At 42.2% G+C, this 19,755-nt stretch overlaps 1 protein-coding gene across 9 annotated transcripts in view; it reads right to left on the reverse strand.

Moving 5' to 3' along the window:
• Nucleotides 1-19,755, reverse strand: part of LRRC4C (leucine rich repeat containing 4C) — a 1,065,799-nt gene that overhangs the window by 212,976 nt on the left and 833,068 nt on the right. For 2 of the 9 annotated variants that reach the window (XM_042446446.1, XM_042446438.1), the window contains exon 1: nt 7,718-9,589. The exons of the other annotated variants lie outside the window; for them this stretch is intronic. The gene's annotated coding sequence lies outside the window, so the exon portion shown is untranslated. Of the gene's footprint in view, nt 1-7,717; nt 9,590-19,755 lie in introns of those variants that run through there. 9 annotated transcript variants of the gene reach the window in all.

Here is a 19,755-nt window from a genome sequence, read left to right on the forward strand (position 1 = left end):
TGCTATCTTGTTTTTTGAGAGAGCAAGCAAACTGCCTTCAGCCACTTCTTTAAGTATTCTTAGTGCAAAGAATAAGCCCTCACTCAAGGTTGTTGTTGTTTTGTTGTTATTGCTGTTCTAGCCCTAAGCCCTTGCCCAATGAGATGTTGTTGCTTTTTTGGCACACAGTATCAAAATAATGGCTTATTGAAACTCACTTATCTAACAAGGCAGTTACAGAGTAAGCAAAAATTTGTCCCAATGGCTGTCAATACAGGAGAGGAAATTAAGTAATGCAACACACTGTTCTCAATTTGAAACAATTATATACAATGAAATCTCTGTGCATTGAGGACTTCCTGCCTTTTTATTTCTACTGTTCTTTGCTTTTTTATTTTATTGCAAGGCTAATTAAATTATTTTCTCTGAACATAATGTACCTTTTATTACAACTACAGAATGCTCCAAACCACAAACAGTAGATTTAACTTTTATACACTTAATTACATGAATTGGTAACTGAGAAAGTATACCTGAAAGTATGTATTAACATGCAGGACACCCTTAGCATCTCCGACAAAGGACAGACCAAAACAAATAAATAAATTACATTGTTCCTTACTCTTAATGCTATGTTCTGAAACCTCTCTTACTGGAACACACTTGGCAAACAAAGCAGCTATAGATAAAGCAAAAATCTGTCCCAACAACAGCCAATGGCAGGGGGAAAAATTAAATCATGGAATCAAACATATTTGTTCTCCATTATATCCAATGAAATCTCTGTGCTTTGAGGACTTCCTGCTCATTTAGTTCTATTGTTACAGGATCAGATAGATCCAGGATGATGTCTGCATTAATACAACCAAAAGCATACAATGGAATGACTGTCACATAACCCAACTAGCATATCAAATATATTGGCTCACATGCTTTATACTGATCAATTCATATTGAACTAACCAGATGGAAGGGACAACAGGTCTTCTGTATGTTTAGCAGTTCTGCAAAAGAGGTCTTTTGTGTACGTGCGACTTCCCCCACATCCCTACTTGGTTACTTGTACCTCCAAAAATTCCTTTTTCCATGTAAGGGTTGACGTTATAAAAAGTATATACAGTGCACCCTTCCCTTGCATGGGGAATCCATTCCAGATACACACACCTCTGCGCGCGTAAGGGAAATGCCATGTATCCTCATGCCTGTGGTGCAGCATGCATGCCATTGCCTCTTGCATCACGTGGCTTTCAGCATATGGCGTGCCCGTGTATGATGCAGGCACACTGTATACCATTTTATTCTAATTTTCATTCCTATTATATTTTTTCCACACTACAGGTATATGGTCCCCTTGAATACATTTGTCTATTTCTCATTACTTTGTTGTTGATATTGTTAACTGCCCTGAAATCAACTTTGATTCAGGGCAACCCCATGAGTGAGGTACCTCCAATATGCCCTGCCCTCAGTCATTCTGCTCAGGTCCTGCAGGGCCAGGGCTGTGGATTCCTTGATTGTGTCTAGCTATCTGGAGGCCTTCCTCTCTTTCCACTACACTCCAACTTTCCAACTTTCCTAGCATTGTTGATTTTTCTAATGAGCCATTCCTTCTCATCATGTGACCAAAGTATGACAGTCTCAATTTAGTTATCTTGGCTTCCAGTGAGAGCTCAGGCCTGATCTGTTCTAAGTCCCATTTTGTTTGCCCCCCCCCCAAAAAAAAAACACACAATCATCAGTAAATGAATAAATGACTCATTAGTAAAATAGCATACTACCTGTAAAAACTCAGGCCACAATAAACTGATCAGTCACCTCAAGTGGGAAATTTATTTCCCCTATACATCATCAGCAAAAGAATAGAATGCCTCCTCAACTAAAGGGTATTTGCAAATAAAGAGGGGTGGGATATGTGATTTATCTGAAGCTATCAGATTACAGAGCTATAGCACTACAGCCCAACAGGACAGCATAACAACTGCTGCAAAAAGGTAGCCTTATTTCATTAAGATGGTTGATCTCCAATAAAATACTTTTTAAAAAAAAAAGAGCAGAAGACTCCTGTTGTGATTTGACTAGTTGAACAACACTACTTATGTGATCATTTTACCAAACTGTGTTAAGGTCAGTGGCACTTAATGTTTTCCGGTCTAGCATGTAAAAAGCAAATAGTCCACCTGATGTCAACTTCTCCAAGAGTCCATCTCAGACATGACAAAGGAATTAATGAGTCACTGCCTCTCGTCTGGAGGTGATGATCTACTGATTACATAAGGCATGAAGCAGCCCTGGATACTAGGTCAAGTCTGAGAGTGGCAATAAGAGTATAGCCAAAGGTCCTTTGCCTAGGGGAGATATGCTGATTATGGTGCAGTTGTTCTCTAGTGTTCAATGTAGCATGTAAGATGTTAAGATGGGCCTTCTACTGTATATCCTTATTACTGAAATGCAAGATGGACCCCTAAGATAATACAGAATAATCTTTACACTTGCAATTGTAAAGAAATGTTACCTATCTTGCTATTGTCTTAGGCAGTGGAACTCATATTAAGCTATCAAAGACAGCATCACAATTATTTCTTGTTATCTAAAATGTAAGCTCTTGCACCAGGCTGCATGAAACCTGCAACATGAGGATAAATACTGAAAGACCCAGCTGCATCAAAGGCTCTGGGTCTTTGAAATCTTTTGGGACAAAACACTTCCAATTGTTTTCTGCTTCTCCATATGGTTGTGGACTGGAGGTTATCTGATCAATCCCAAGGCAATGCTTTTAAATATAACTAATGTTTCATAAACCAAGTCCAATATTATTTCCCAAATTAAATGAAATATCCATCCATATTCCTTGCCATGTCTCAAAGAACAAGTTGTTCTCCTTGTCTAGCAAAATCAAAAGTTAAGACTGTTTTAGGTGAGTTATAAGGCCTAATAGTCATTTTCGTCTGCCCAGAAGTTACAGGGACAAAGATTCAACCCAAGCAGGTTTGCTGTTGTTTCTAATTGTCAACGACAGCTACACTTCACTTGCCTGAAGCTATTCAATTAACATATCACCACTACACAAAATATTGTAATATGCTCAGTGTCTCCACAAGAGAAAAGTATCTCATACTCCAACTCAGAAACTTGATTTCCCAATTCACTCTCCAGAACATTTGCAGAATGGGATGTGCCATCAACTCAGTGAGGATGGGGACAGCTATAAATAGAGCCTCTCCTCTCTCGCTTCTTTTGCACCAAGTTCTGTGCAAACATTTGTTGTTGTGAAGCAGATTAAAACCTAATTGGAAGGAGGAAGAAAGGCAATCTCTTCCTGAGGGGCAAAAAAATCCCACATAACTTGTGCTCTGAAATATCACTATGACAACATTTAAACAATGCACAGAATACTGCAGGTTTCTGTACTTGCATCCTGGGATACCAAACGCAGTTGCCCTCCCCCTTTCTGGTTTTAGCCTTTCTGTATTAATTTTCTCTCAGTGTAAGTGCTCTATTACAATTAAACAGATCATACCTACACACACACACACACACACACAGAGAGAGAGAGAGAGAGAGAGAGAGAGAGAAAGAGAGAGAGAGAGTTATTTCCTATATATATATATACACACACACACACACACACATATATATATATAATGGAACAGTTGACTATACAATAATTAAGCAAAGACTTAGGCATCACTAAAAGAAAATGCAATGAATCACTTATAATGTTTCCAAAACCTTTATGCTGTTGCACGTGAGATTGTTATCCAACACAATATGAAACTTTGCTAGTCAGAGAACAGAGTATTTTTCAAGCTTTCAGATAACAAGTCAACAGTCCATCCCCTTCCCCCATGATGGTGGCAGGGAGAGTTGCTTTTCTTTTGTGAGAGTAGCTAAATCACAAGCTAGCATCACATCTCTCAGCCTTTTGCCAAGGGAAATAAATCCTGCTTAAAAAGAAAACAGGCTGCCCACATTAAAAGGTCTAATGCTGTAAATAATGGCTTTCAGGATCAAGACCTCTATGGCTAGTAAACGACTGCCACTATCAATTAATCCTTTTGTTGAGTTGATTTCTTCTTTGAAAAGTTATCCACGATAAAATTATCTTAAAACATGTTTTCCAATATTGATCATTCTTTTTAATCCCCTTAGACCCCTGCAAAGTATTTGCAAGTAAGGTGTACATACTTTTGTGGAGAAAGGCAGGCTCTTATACTGCAGTTATTCAGGCTATACTTTCCTGAGACAAGGTACTAAGTAGATAGTTCACTCCCCGTCAATGTTTATTTAAGTGACTTCTGGTCATACTTTCCATCCTTTACAGAAGAAAAGGAACCTCTTGTAAAAATCAACTTACAGCTTGCAAGTCCCTGATGATCCATATATGCACCAGGACATCATGTATGCATGCTGCCAGTTCTTAGGGAATTGAATTAAGAATTTAAAGCTACCACTGCCTTGTGTTAAATTGCTGATTTCATTAATTTATTTTATGAATGTCTGCAATTTCTTCCATTAATCTTAACTATTAAAACAGACACCTTTTAAGAAATGCTGATATACTGCATGCCTATATTATGCACCCTGAGAAAAATGCACTTGGTTTTAAGAATAAGAATGCTTTTGTTCTGACATAGGTTCTTTCACTGGCTTTTGAATTAGAACCAAGAAAAAGCTTGGCTTTTATACCCGACAGGAACTTCATACACTCCACAGAAGTGTGAAATTATTATAGCTGAGGAGTGTGTTTCATCACTGACTATCAGACTGATAGTCATTTTCATTTTTAGACTAGTTACTTTTTGATCCTCTTAAGACCAAAATGGCAAATAAAACATCTTTTACAGCCAGCACTTGTTCCTTTTCACTGGCAACTCATGCATTTTTATACACAAAATTGTTCTCTATTTACACACTGCAGGCTGTCACTTTCCCAAGCTGCCTGATGTAATTACAGAATTGCTTACCCCTTTTCTGCTGGGGAAAAAAAAAAGAAAGGCATCTTGGCTAATTATCAGATGTGGATGAATGTTGCACTTATATTCGGACACAAGAAATAGAAAACAGAGCCAGCCAGATAAAATTTCCTCCCAAGCGATTATGGAATCAGTGTTGCTCATGCAAAGTAAAAGAGGGGAAGGGGAGACGGTTCTTGAGCATATTTTAGGTGCTGCTGCTACTACACACACCTAGATGCTGAAGTCCTCCATTCACTCTCAAGAGTGAAGCAGTCCAGCCTAGTTCACATGGTTTTAGCTCCTATACTAACTGAATTTAACATGCCTGAAAGTACATATCCACCACCATAACTCTACACAGCAGTGAGCTTTATTCTTGTTGAATTCTCAGCACTGGTGGCCTCTGGGTGCTTAAGTATCACTGCAGCAACCCTGGAACAGAATGAAACAGTGCTAGTAATACACTCCTCCTCTCAAAGAGGAGGATGGTTTTCCTTAATGATCTCTGATTTACTGGATCAAAACAGAATCGTCCTGTGGGAAAGTGAATGATAGACACATATGCCCTGATTTTGCACCAGCAGAGTGCACAACAAATGGAAAGAAAGGCTGGATTGCCCATGGATGAGCAACCTTTGAAGCACCATCACTGTTGGTGCTGATGCAAGAAGAACCCACAGCAGGGCAGGGGTTTATGACAAAGATATGCAGGGGTCCATTTGGCACAAATATAAGGATGGTGGCGGGTGACGTGTTTTACAACTTGATGAAACTGTTACCTAGTATGTGGTTGAATGGGAAAGATTTATCTAAGAATAATAATACTGTAATAACAACAAAAACCAATAATGCTGTTTTCTTACACTAATATAAAAGAATTATGAAAAGTGGAAATGGAATTTAGTTGGACATACTGTTGAAACCATGGCAGGATTAGGCTCGATAGTGTGTTCACATGAGTCACACAGAAACCTTTGGAAGCTAGGTCAAAGACTGACTGCTTTTCACATAATTTGCTTATGTGAAAGAGAGATGATCCCTGACCCAAAGCAATAGGATGCCTTTTAAAAGAGAGAGGAAATGTTCCTGTTACCCTTTTTCTTCCTAGCACAAGATCTGAAATATATCTTTGAAACAGTTGTGCTATCAGCTGTTTATGTAATCAAACAACTTTAGTATGGGTTGCCCATATGGTATGAGAAAAGGAAGAAATCTCGGTCCAAATGTCCACCCTTCAATATGGTTGCAGAGATCACTGTATGCCAGTCATGTGCAGGTTCCACTCTGTCTAATGGTGTATTTGTTTTTTTTTCCCATTCTGATTTCCTAAGTTTGCAAATGTAGGGTTTTTTCCCTAAGGTATTCTCACATGTGAAAAAGGGATGTACGTTTATCTGGGCAACATCAGTGCACACATCCTAGTAAAGAAACAAAGATTCCTTGAATAAATAGTCCCAAACCATACATTATTTCCATGAAATGTCCACCTATCTAATTTCTTCTGTCCCATTTTTGAACACCTACATACTCCATCCTTATTGTGAGGAGAGCTTCTCCTTCCCAAATAGATAGAAAGGGTAGTTAAGTGGGAAGAGTATCCTGCCATCAACTTTCTGAGTCTCCAGCTTAAGAAAATAAGCCTTTTTTAAACCACATCTTTTCCATCTGTGAAATGGCCACACTTAGGGCCTTCCTTCCAGAATGACCACGAGGACAAGGATGTTCACAGCATTGTATACTCTCAATGTGCACACTTTTTTAAAGGAGCAAGTCCCTTTGAACACAAGGAGATTTTTGTTTTCCTGATTCTTCTGAAGAAAGATGCAAAGGTTCAGTCTTTCATCCCTGTAGCCCCAACTGAATTGAAAGGGACTGCTGTGCTGAGCAATTCTGCTTTGTGACTCAAAGCTAGTTCCAGAGCATGAAGAGTGGCACAAACCGTGTGGTTACCATCGGTTAGCAACGCCTCTGCTGACGGGTGCAGTTGATCTCTTTCTCACAACTGCTGCCAAAGATGACATGCCCCCAGGGAACTGGCAGAGGACCTCCCCGCCAAAGGCCAGCAAGAAAAGGAAGGGGGGCAGGGAGGGTTTGTCAGCAGTGGGGCAGCAGCAGCCCCCATTCCCCCCCCCCCGTCTCTCGGGAGAAGGATCCCCCTCCAATGCCTTCTGCAGCCATGATGTGCCAAAGGCACCAACCTCCAAAGGTATGTCTTCCCCTCACTGCCGACATTATGTCCACAATCCAGCCCTAGCCAGGTATATTTGGAAGGCAACATTTCCATGGGAACTCTGTGCTGCTTATTACTCCTACTCCTACTATTCCCCTGACCCTCTGGCACACACACCTGGACTCTCCTATGAGCAGCTCACCAAACTCCTCAGGCTCTGGTCTAGGAGCCCTGGAAGCAAGCAACAACACACCATCACACACACACAGACACACTGCAGGGGCTCTCTTCTGAAAGGCAGGTTTCTCTGCTACACAACAAATGGAAAGAAAGGCTGGATTGCCCATGGATGAGCAACCTTTGAAGCAAGGCTGGCTTCTTCTCCTCTCCCCCCGCCATCCCCCGGCCTTACCGGCCCAGTCCTCCAGCTCTCGCCTCAGCTAGGATGGAGTTGGATCCCTTCCTTCCTTCCTTCCTTCCTTCCACCCACCTACCCACCCCCACCCTCTCCCCCCAACACCCCATCCATCAGTAAGAAATGAAGAGTCTCCCTCCCTCCCTCCCTGCCTCGTGAGGGACGCCAAGCGAGAAGTCAAGGGAAAATGGCACTTACAGGAGTCGCCGATCGCCCCGATGGAGGAGGAGGAGGAGGAGGAAGAGGAGGAGGAGAATATCCAGCATGAAATTCCGAAGGGGGCGTCGGTTGGGGGATCAGGGAAGGGAAGAGAAGAAAAGGGGGGGAACAGAAGGGGGATAAAAAACAGAAAAGACCGCGGCCAGCAAAACTACATCATTTCGGCGACAAATCCAATTTGACGGGAGGAAAAAAGGCAAGGCAAGGCAATATCCATCTGCAATTTTCCATCTAGTTCTCTAGTCCAGGAGGGCTCCACACCAAACCCTGGTGGGCTCCCCTCCCACAGCCTCCTCTTTCCCGGGACTTCGCCTCTCTCTTTCTCTCCCCTGCTTTCAAATGTCCTGGCGGGTGTCAACTTCTCTCCTTGCTGGATGGATGGATGGATGGAGGGGGGGGGAAGGGAGGCAGAAGGTGGGGAGAGCTCTATCCCCCCTTTTTCGAAAAAGAAAGCCGAAAGCGAGGGGCAGGAGGGCAGCGGAGGAAAAGGGAAGCCAGTCTCCTCCGTCGAGAAAGTTTCCCTTCCAGCCTGGATCTTCTCCACCGCCTTCCAGTCCTCTCCCTTTGCCTCGAGGTTATGTGGCCAGGAGTACCATCGATCCCAACCACGCTCTACTCCCCCTTGCAACGCAACGCAACGCAACCGCCGTTGCCCCGGCAGCTAAGACCAGGCTTCCCTGAGGCGACTCTGTGCTGCTGGCCTCCTCTCAGTCCTCCGATCCATGTGCGGCTTCCACGTTACATCGGGGGTTGCCATGGCCTCTCCGTAGGGTTTTGCTTTGAGAGGAAGGGGTTTCTCTTCTCCAGATTAAAACAGCAACAACAGCAACGGCACCTGTCCCTTTGTAAAATTATCTTCTCAGTCTCCAAGTTTAGAGTCCTCTCTCTACCTTCCACCGCCAAGACCCACAACTGTTTTTTTCTTGCTGCCCCCTTTTTATTCTTCCCGATCCAAGGCTCTGATTAGATTTCCAATCACAACCCAGTGCGCAACCGGGGTTTTGGTTTCAGCCAGGAAGAGCCTTCCCTCCTCCTCGTCGTCGTCTTCTCTCGCTGTTCCTCCTCCTCCTCCTCCTCCTCCTCCTCCTCGGTGGCCAAACTCCCGGCGTTTTATTCTATTCCCTCTTAGCCTTGCCTCCGACTACTCCGCTGCAGTTGCTTGTTGGGAAGAAGGCGAAGGAGGAGAGACGCGGCGGTCTTCTGGCGGCGGGGGAGAGCGATTTGGGGGAGGGAAGGAGGGAGGAAGAATCAAGATTCCCACCAGCTGTCAAGAACCAAGGCATCCTTTAAAGGAGAGGAGGAAGGGAAGAAAGAAAAACCACCCCACGGGGTTGAGTGGGTGGCGTTTCATGCCACTCTCCGCCCGCTCTCCTCGACGTCTTTGCTCCCCCCCCAATAAGAAATATGTGTGTGTGTGTACATATATGTAAATTACAGCTGCTCCTTCAACATCCAAGCGTTGTCGTCAGAAACAGCCCCCCCCCAAATAACATTCCCTGGGGGGAAAACGCCGGCGCTGTCCCCAGTGCTGGAGGGGGAATTTCACCCCTCCGAGGCTTCTCCCTTCAAAGGCGGCCGCCTTCCTTCCAGCTTCTCCGGCCTCTCCATCTTTGCAGTCCGCCGAGGAAGGAGAAACTTGTTCGCGGATGGAAGAAGAAGAAGAGGAGGAAGAGGAGGAGGAGGAGAATGACACGTTCTCTCAGTCCACGCGTGGCCACAAAGCTCCCCCTTCCCATAAATATATAGCGGGGGGAAGAGAGGAAAAGCCTTGAGAGGAAAAAAAGGGGGGTTGTTGTTGAGGGGGAAGTGTGCAACCCACCCCCAGCCCTTTCCTTTTCCTTTTATGCTGCCTTCAGTTCTGGGTCGCTTCCAGAGCCACAAGTTGGACTCCGCTCCTGGGCTCTGAGCGGGAGGGGGGGAGGGAGGGGTGGGGGCTTCCCCCTTTTCCAGCCTCCGCCCCCCCCCCCTCACCTTTCCCCCCCCCCCCCCCCCCCCCCCCTTTCCGTGCGATGGCACATTCCGCGGCCGCGCGCCTGGCTTCCCTTTCCCTCTCCTCTGCTGTGCGCGCGCCCTCGCAGAGGCAGCCCCCTTTTTGCCATGATCCCTTCCCTTCCTCAGAGTGACTGACCAGACTTTGGGGCCTCTTCTTCCCTTCCCAGCCTCCTCTCCAGGAGGCATTCCAAAAGGTCTCCCGTTTGGAGCAGGACTGAAGAAGCATGGATTTCACATTTCTAGCAGTGGTGTTTAGAGCTTATTTTATTTTTTTCTCCCCCAATTTGGTCGGGTCCCCCTTTGATTCCGTTTTGCGGCGCCTCCTCGGCGGTCAGGAGGTCTGGGCTCCCTCCCTCCGCAGAAACTGCCCCTCTCCCGCCTTTTTCCCCCTTGCTTTTTCTTTTTAAATTCAAGGGGGTTGTTGCTGTGTGTGGAGGGAACGAGAAAGAATAAATAAAATAGGCAACCCTGTTTCAAGCGGCTGCTCTTTGTGACTTAATCTTTCTTTTTCCCCTCTAAGGCAATGGCACTTCCAGATTCGCCGGTGGCTGGGTGGTATTTTTAACCTGTGTTCTTGTCTTTTATCCCTCTCACACACACACAAATCCCGCCATTCCACGCACCTTCATCCGCTCTTCACACACACACACACACACACCGCTTGTGATCAGTAAATTGCAATTACCCAATTACCTCCCATCATCCTAGCACTGATTGGTCAATTGCATTATAGCACTTGCTGCGCGTAAAGAGGCGCTTCTGCGGTAGGGCGCTGCTGCCACCAGGCGGACGGTCGAGGAACAGCAGCAGCAGGTTCACCTCGACGGGAAGGAAAGGTGGTGTGTGTGTGTGTGGGGGGGGGATACTTTCAGAGCCTCTGGCGCATGCGCGCACACACTCAAGCTGGTCTTGGGGAAAAGGAATGTCAGCATTCATTTTCTTTAAAAGCCTGCCTGCAGTTGTGCGCCCACAAAAGTCACGGAATGCAAGGGGAAAGCAGGCAGGCAGGCTCCCAATACACTGTTGCAGCACTCTTATCCCACTTTGAAATGCTGTGGCTGCCTCCTGTGGAATCCTGAAATTTGCAGTTTTTTTTTGTTTGTTTGTTTTTTGATGTTGTGTTCCTTCACGTCGTTTTCAACTCACAGCAACCCTATCAGGGGGTTCTCTTGGCAGGTTTCTTCAGAGAAGGTTTTGCCATGGCCCTCCCCTGAGGCTGAGAGAGTGTGACTTGCCCAAGTTCACCCAGTGGGATTTTTATATGGCCAAGCTGGGATTTGAACCCTGGTCTCCGCAGTCCTAGTCCACTACGCCATGCTGGCGCTCATTGCAATTCTGAACTACAAACCCAGAATTCCAGAGGAGGCAGCCGCAGCCATTGAGGTGGAATCACAGAACTGTAATTGTGTAGCATGGTAACTGCGTTTGGACTAGGAATAATCCACTTTGACATTTTAACTGCCATAGATCAATGCTATGGAATTCTGAGACCAAATCTTTTTGAAGGAGATCTAACTACAGTTGCCAGAATCCCATAGCATTGGACCATGGTGGTTAAAGTAGTGTCAATCTGGATTAATTCTGCAGAGTGGATGCAGACCATGAAAGTGCCAAGGTGTTCACAGCCTTAAGTAAGTCGCGGGAATTGTGTCATCTCCACTTCTGCATCAGCTCTTCTGGAATTTAGATTTCAGACTATAGCCCCAAGAATCCTCCAGGCAGCATGATCAGTGGTACCAGTCTTGCAGCTTTACATATATATTGGTAATATTCAGCATGTATACACTATTGAAGACTAGTATTCAACTGAGTGCCAGCATGTTGCAGTGGTTTGTACTAGGACTCTGGGGACAACAGTTCTGGAAACTCCTTGGGTGATGTTGGGCAAGTCATAATCTCTCAAAGACAAACCTTGTTTGAACAAATCTTGCCAATGAAACCCCATGGCAGGCTCGCCTTAGGGTAGCCATAAATCAGAAACAACTTGAAGGTACACAACAACAACAATATATCATGCTGGAGCCAAGATCTTGCAAGAGAATCTAACAAGAACCTCCTTCTCATTCCTAGTAGTAGCTAATATGGTTGACAGAATTTCAATATCTTCCACAGTTTTTTAAACAGATATTGTTCTTTTTAATAAATATGTGAATTTTGGTAAGTTCTGAAAATGAACATGACAAATCTTTGCATATTACAAAAGAAAACAGTTTTGGTTCAGGAAATAAGTTGTAGACCTGTTTGTTCACTATGACAAAGAAACTACGCCTAAGTAAGTGGGAAAAAAGCTATACATGCTCTAGGTACAAAGTAAATAAGGCATTGGAGATACATCCTATTGGTTATTCCCAGCTGAAGTAGACCAATTAATTGATAAATGGTGAATCAACACATAGGTAAATCCCACTGATTCAATGGCTCTTCACTATTCAAGGCTAACAATAGGTGTTACACCATTGCCTGCTCAGAGGTGGCAAAACAAATACTGTATATGCATTCCTGGGAATAATGTAACCATTGGTGGAGTATATCATCATCATCATCATCATCATCATCATCATCATCATCATCATCATCAAATGTTAGTTCTGTCCTTAGGATCACTATTATTCTCAGTCTGCTTCTCAGTATATGTTATAAGTCAGTGTCTCAAGCTTCATGTTCTGGTCACACAAGTGGGAACTCAGTCCTCCTGAATCCTTATGTTCACTACATAATTGTCATTGGCACACATTTTATTTCATTTACATATCACTTTTCTCCCAAATGGGATTAAAATGCTTTTTTCTAGGATTATGGTGGCACAACCTTTGTTGCAACTACCTTCAGAAGATCCAGGAAATTATTCTGAATGCCCATGAGAAAACAATATCCTCGGAGCAACATCTCTGAAACACCCTCCTATGAAAAGACTGCACTGCTTTGCAGATTTCTGGAAGGAATGTGAAAAAGATCTGATTTCAAAAGGCATTTCTACTGGATGGCTAAGCATTAGATTTTAGGGATAACATGAAATTATATGGCATTTTTTGCTGTACACTTGCCCTTCCATTTTGATGGACTTGGAATCTGCATCCCTCATCCATTTGTGGGCAGCAAACGGGGACAAAATGGGGCATGCACCCATGACACTCACCCGCAAGTGCCCCTGGGCATGTGCCACCAATCAAACCAATAGGGCTTGAATATCAGCAATTTTTCATTTTCACGGGTGTATGGGGAGGTCCAGAACAGATCCCCTGTGAAAAGGGAGAGGTGACTGTATTTGAACTGTTTGGGATTTATGCATTTTATTTTATTGATCAAAAAGTCTAAAAATATTGGCAAGTAAGGGGTGAGAGAGAGATTCTTCACTGAGGGACAGTTGTAAAATATGTACATATTACTGTGAAAACATATCACAAAGATTATCATCTTGAGAGGGAGAAATCATGATGAAATCTGTTTTAAAAGTATAGGACTCCTCTGTGTGTGGCATGTGTTTCTGTCCATCTTCAGCACCACTCCCAGGCCAAGAAACGTGACCACCAGAAACTTGACATTGGTACTATAAGGGGACCTTGAAAGTGAACATCTCAGAAGTGTCCAGTTTTAAAATCAGATTAATTAATATTCATTAAAATCTGTAGCCCACAGTACCATCTTTAGACTGAATATTGCCCTAATTATCCCTAAAGATATCACTGGACAAGCCTGAGAGAGTCCTTTCTTCATTCAGCCTCTGCATAGACCCATGTCTTCCTTTGCTCTGCAGGGCCCAGGATTCTTTAAGTAGTTCAGAAATAAAATGGAGGGGAAAGGAAAAGAGGAGGGTTGAGGAGGGGGAATTCTGATGCTTTATACATGGGGAAAGGACACTGAGAGTCAGAAAAGGCAGAAGGAACACTGTGAAGTGAAAGGAGAGAAAGAGTGAAAAACAGGTGGAAAGGAAAAAACAGTGGGAAGCGGTAAGAATACTAGGGAGTGGGACAAAAGGATTTCTCACTTAGGCAAATGTACTTCTAGTACAAGAAATAATTGCTTAGATAGTGTGAACTTTAAGGAAACAGATGTACCTGAATTGTAATTATAGGGAAACAAGCTAATGGGAGCATGATTCTCTGCAACAGATGAGGCTTTTCCATAGTCATCAATCACACTGTAGTTCCTGTTTGGTAGGAACAGACAAAGCTGTCAAGCCCAGTGTCATGACAAGTCTTGTTTCTGCACCTCCTAGCTCCTGCCCAGCACTCCATGTGTGTTTGGGAGGGGATTCTCATGGAGAGGTTCATACATGTTTTTGTTTTCATAAAGCCCCGAATCTAACTTACATGAAGTATACAATGCTTCAGTGTGATCAGGCAAGATTGGAGAAGCATCTTGCAGCTCCCCCCCCCATGCCCCACCGGCAGGATGCATGATGCTTATATTAGCACTGAGATTTTCAGAGAACCCTTGTAAATCTCAGCACTGATGTCATCATTGTGCCTCAGGCTATGGCTGCTCCAACAGACCTTTTCCAGTCCCTTCCTGAACACTTTGCAGGGGCTTTAAGGTGAGTCAGAGGAGATAATATATGGGCAAAGATTATGTCTTGTTTTCCAGGACATGCCCTCCATTTCAACCTCCTGTTCTGGAGGAACTCCACAATATCTTCCATTTTGAGAATAATTAAGAAGGCCTTTGAGTAGAACTAGATTTCTGTCAGAGGATGGCAGTGGCAAACCCTCTCAGAAGAAACTTGCAAAGAAAACCCTGTGATAGGGTTGCCATAAGTCAGAATGGCTCGAGGGTACACAACACCATTTTTTGTTCCCCTTCAAGAGATGTGTCTATTTGGCAGCCCATCCTTGCTGCAAATAGGATAGGATGATTAAGAGAGAATAATAAAACATAATAAAATAAAAACAATAAAAGAATAATAAAACATGTTATACATACTATAACTGCACATAAACCATATAGAATGATTTTATGTTTATCTTAGCGTTTTTAGCTTTTGTTTCATCATGACCTACAAGTTTCTTGAAGGTCCTAAATTTTGCAATGCTTTCTCCTTCTTTGAAAGTATGGCACCTGGTCACCCTGTATATGAGTCAGCATAGCATAAGGTCTGCATGCTGAGGGAATCTTGAATTGAGGCCACAGTATGTACAGGCTTAAGAGGAGAACATGTCTTTCCAGTGAGACTCTCCACACAGTTCAGAACTGTGGAAACCAGGAGTCCAGATTTCATGGAGAATCTCTGCAGGTACTGGAGATTTTTTCAGCTCAGAAAATTATTGTCTATGGATAAATGGTGATGGAAATTGTCTTAAATCCTCCTCCACCTTATATGTTTATTTGCCCTAGTGGTGGGCAAAGTGTGGTCTGTGGGGCCTTCAGTGTGGCCCATGGGACCCACCAAGGGGCCCCTCAAAGGTCCCAGTGTGGCCCATGAGGCCCTCCAGGGGGCCTTAAAATTACTTTTGGGGGCTATTTCCTCCACCAGCCCAAATCCTCCCAAATCTTCCCAAACCACCGAAAAGGCAACAGTTTGCTCCACTAACCCCCATCTCACCACTCCAAACATACACCAAACAGGGGGGAAAGGGTTGTCAATGGAAAGGAGCTCAAATGATAGCCAGATGTGACACTGAAATGTGCTGCTGTGGTCCTCTAGAAATTACAGAAAGGAAAAATGGTCTTTGCCATGTTCTGACTTACACCATATTTAATAACATCAGAATAAGTCATATATGGTGTTGAAGTCAATCAGGTTCAGCACTGTTAATGCATGATCATGCAATAGATATTTTTTGACAATGAAAAGTCCTTTTGAGTTCAATCTCAATGTATAAGTAACAATTTAAAAATGCCAATTTTATTGCACACATACAAAAAATCCCTCTTTCCTCTTTCAAATGGTATGCAGTTAGTTTAAATACTCACAAATGGAACTGCTTTGAAGCAATGATCTGAGGGGCTAGTCATTTCACTTTCTACAGTTTATTAGTTGATAAATTATAATAGTCATATTAAAAATAATAAAATTTAAAAGTGGAAATTAAAGTCTTAGTCTCAGCATATTAGAGTTCTGATATGTGTTTAATCATATCTGTTTCACTGAGTATATTATCTCTATTTTTCAGCACATATAGTCTAGGACTAGTTAGAAATTTACACTTTAATGTAAATTGCAGCAATATTAAAGCTTCTTAAAATGTATATTTTTGGTAAAGTTGAAAGGAATATGAGACTGAATTCAGAGCTATGCTATATCGATGCTTGAGATTTAAATGAGACTTCTAAAAACTGTGACTACTACTTTCAGAAGAACATTTTTGTCATTTTTCAAAGTTCAAAGCAAAAGAAACATGTTTTTCCTTTTTAAAAATACCCATTGGCTGTATTACTCATCTCTGGAAGCCACTTCATCTTTTGATGTTGCCATAGACCCTCTATTACTAAAGGCTAAACTACTAAAGGGTATAGTTTTCCCAAAGGAAAACTTCACATGACAATTGAAACTTATTTAAGTATTAAGTTCTTTTCTTCAAAATATTCAGGGGTGGGATAGGGGTCAGGATAGGGATTATTGCATTAAACAGCTTCATCCAACATTACATAGGTAAAATCTAAGATTTGCATGGCTGTCTGTTCTTTACATAAATCTAGACAAGAAAGTCCATGGCTTCTGAATAATAATAATAATAATAATGAATAGGGGATCACCTACTGCTACATCAACTACATTTACTAAAAACTAGTGTAATTCTGCAGTCTAAACATACAGCAAAATACAAGTCCTAACCATTAATGCTAGACAAAGATATGGCGGGGGGGTCTAACTAACTTGTTAATTGTGTGCTTGTAATTAGTAGTTGTCTTTAAAAATATAAATAGCAGCTCTTGGGAAGTCTAAGCATCTTGGGACAATTGATGTTGCAATAGGAAAGTAGCATGCCTCCCCCACTTTTTTCCACAGCAGAGGAAAACAAATATTCTAAACAATCTGGTGGGTCAAAAGATTACCACCTTTGATTTAGATGAAATTGTTAATTTTATTTGCTGCCCCAAATGACAAGCTCGTGATGAGCTTTCCTTTCTCCTTAAAAGTTGAAACATTTGATACTGCTGTGCCTTCTGCAGTTTTTTAAACTCATGGGATATACCAAACTCTCTCTCTCTCTCTCTCTCTCTCTCTCTCTCACACACACACACACACAGATCATATGAAGCATTTCCTTCATAAATCTAATTTTCTCAGAGTAGGACTTAGGATGGACATGTTTATTGAGGTATGGCAGCCATTCATTATTTTTGTAAGCTATGCATCTGGATATGTTGGGACCCCTGGGGTTGCAATATAAATATTTCCTTTGCTACATATTGCATGGGAAACAAGTGAGAAGTTGGTATCCTAGCTTTGCCCTTGTTTCAACTTCCTTTCTTTGTCTGAAATCCCTGGGAGGTTTCGCCCATCAATTCAAAGGATTTTCTATTAAACCCATGCAGATAATAATATATTTGTCTTCCTCTCAGGAGAGTAGGCAAATAGATGAGCTACTTGTCCATAAAGCTGCATCAGGAATGGAAAATGTTCGTAACTCATGTGTTGTGGAAATATACAATGTGCTACAGGACACTCTCCATAGCCAGAAACTTTATTGTATATTATTTGCCTATTAAAGCTGTGCCCAATCATATGTGATTAATGAAATTTCTCTATGATATGTTAGCTGTTCAAATAATCAAGAAATGCAATAATAAACTGAGATGGGGGCGGGGTATATCAAGGATTTTTGGCATCTATTTGAATGAGTCTTTAATCTTAACCACTATAGTCATGAGAGCTGTGAATAATGGCAGTTGTAGACCAACATATCTGAGTGGTACCATGTTGGAGATATTGATTTAAAGTATGAAAGAGGTCCAGAAAAATACAATACATAAGTAGAGCAGACTTACAACATATGGAAGGACATGTGAGAGAAGGACTTAAATCTAGAAGCTATGAATGGAAAATTCTAAATGTTTTGTATTCTTTCTTATTGAGACTTTCTGGTAGAACAGACTGCCATGAAGGGGCAGCTTGAAGCTGCCCCTGAGAAAGCTGGATTGGGGCCACAGCAACCACACGCTGCAGCAGCAATCTGCCTTTTTGCAAAGAGCCATTTCTTTTTGCGCTGTCAAAAAGCTGGTTTTTTCACACTGCTGAGGCTTTAAGGCACTCCAGCAGTGTGCAACGTCTAAAGGTACGACATGGAGTGCCTGGTAGCCGGCCCACATGGGCAGCCAGGTGACATGAAGCGGGCTTCTGGGAATCTTGGGGGTATGCGTTGTGTGTACACTACATCCCCAAACCGACTGGAAGCAATTTGAAAGTTCTGCTAAATTGTTTAACATGATGTGAAATGCAATAGTGATGGGGAGGACCATATTGTACTTACCTCATACTTAGGTTTTTAAAGACAAGGTTCCTCTCAGAGAGAGGGAAAAAAGGTAACCCTAATTCAGTAATGCTAACATGGCAGAGTGCAGGGGACTTAAATTCAAATTTAAGTTTTAATCCTAGGCCAGGATGGAAAGGTTTGGTTTCTCAAATATTGCAGGGTGATGTTTTATTTAGTTTTTTTTTTAAAAAAATTGCAGGTCCTTTCCCTCTTAAATATCAAGGTTTTTTTAAAATTTTATTTTACCATATTCTCATTTAAAAAGAACGAAAGAAATGAAATGAAATTTTCAACCATTCCTACCAGTAACTTGCCTCTCCAAATCAGATGCAGCTCTTTCAGGCCAATATCTCTGCTGTTAATTGATTCTCTTAGTACTGACCTGTGCCTTGTTGTACAACCAATAAGTTGACTGACAAGAGGTTTTTTCTCCAGCTCTGATCTATGCCTTCCTAACAGGTGATCAACTCAATGAAGGCTTCTGTTTTCAGGGTGGAAATTTAGTCTGTTAAAAGATGTTCAGAGCAGCATTTGTACAGCATTTCTAATCTTATTTTATTGTATTGCTATTCTTTGTTACCTTACATTACTTTCTTTCCCCCCTTTAAACTTATAGTAATTAGAAATGAAATTCATTGTCAATGAAACCTATTAACTCTGCAGGGTAGCTTAAGATACATATGACTTGAAAGCCACATGTTTTCTTTCAGCCATACCTCAACTGTCCTTGAATATTATTAAACCCTAATTTTAGGTGTCTTTTGGAAAAGAGACTTTTAAAATGCTGCAGATGCTCCTTGTTAGCTTAATTCTACTCCAAAAACAACTTATATCTGTTTGCTTGTGTTTTATGCTGTCCAGCTGGGTTAACAAGGGCTGCAACTCTCAAACAAGAGCAACAATTTGGGATTTCCATATTATCTGTACTGTGGTTTTTTTTTTTTTGTTTGTTTGTTTCAAATAAGAGACAAACTGATTCATTGCTGTCTGTAGATCAGTGGAAAAATAATCTAGTGGGTGTCTGTGTAGCTGTTGAAACATGGTCTGATTTTGGTGGGTAGAGTTTCTTACAGTTGGAGAGAAAATAAGTTGGTGTGTGCTTTCACTCCATAATTTATATTGGCACAGTTTCTTCCTGCATGGAGATTTTCTTGTACATCAGTTATGAAAAATATCACTTGTGCAGTGTCCCTTACAATTTAAAGAAATTAGTGGGACAACAAAACTAGCAATAAAAAGAGAAAAAAAAATTGCCTAGACATAGTTACCATTATCTGGCAGCAGATCAATATCAATGCTACATGAATGTTTTGATTGTGAAGTTTTGATTGTGCAATTACATTCCTTTTGACAATGCCCTACATAGTTTTGATTTATGTTGTGACTGAAAATATTAAGTCTAGAATCCTGCTAGGCATGTACTTTGGGAGCCACCATGGGATGAGGTATCACATTCCTCATTCTGCAATGCCACTTGTCCTGTGTACATAACAGCATCCAAGGAGGGACTCCATAAAATATTCCACCACCTTCACCACTGATCACATCTGAGGTGTACCTATATATATTCTGGATGGCTTTGAGCATGACAAGAAGGTGCACTGGGAATGG

The sequence above is a fragment of the Sceloporus undulatus genome, chromosome 1 (genome assembly GCF_019175285.1).
Source record: "Sceloporus undulatus isolate JIND9_A2432 ecotype Alabama chromosome 1, SceUnd_v1.1, whole genome shotgun sequence".
NCBI classification, from domain to species: Eukaryota; Metazoa; Chordata; class Lepidosauria; order Squamata; family Phrynosomatidae; genus Sceloporus; species Sceloporus undulatus.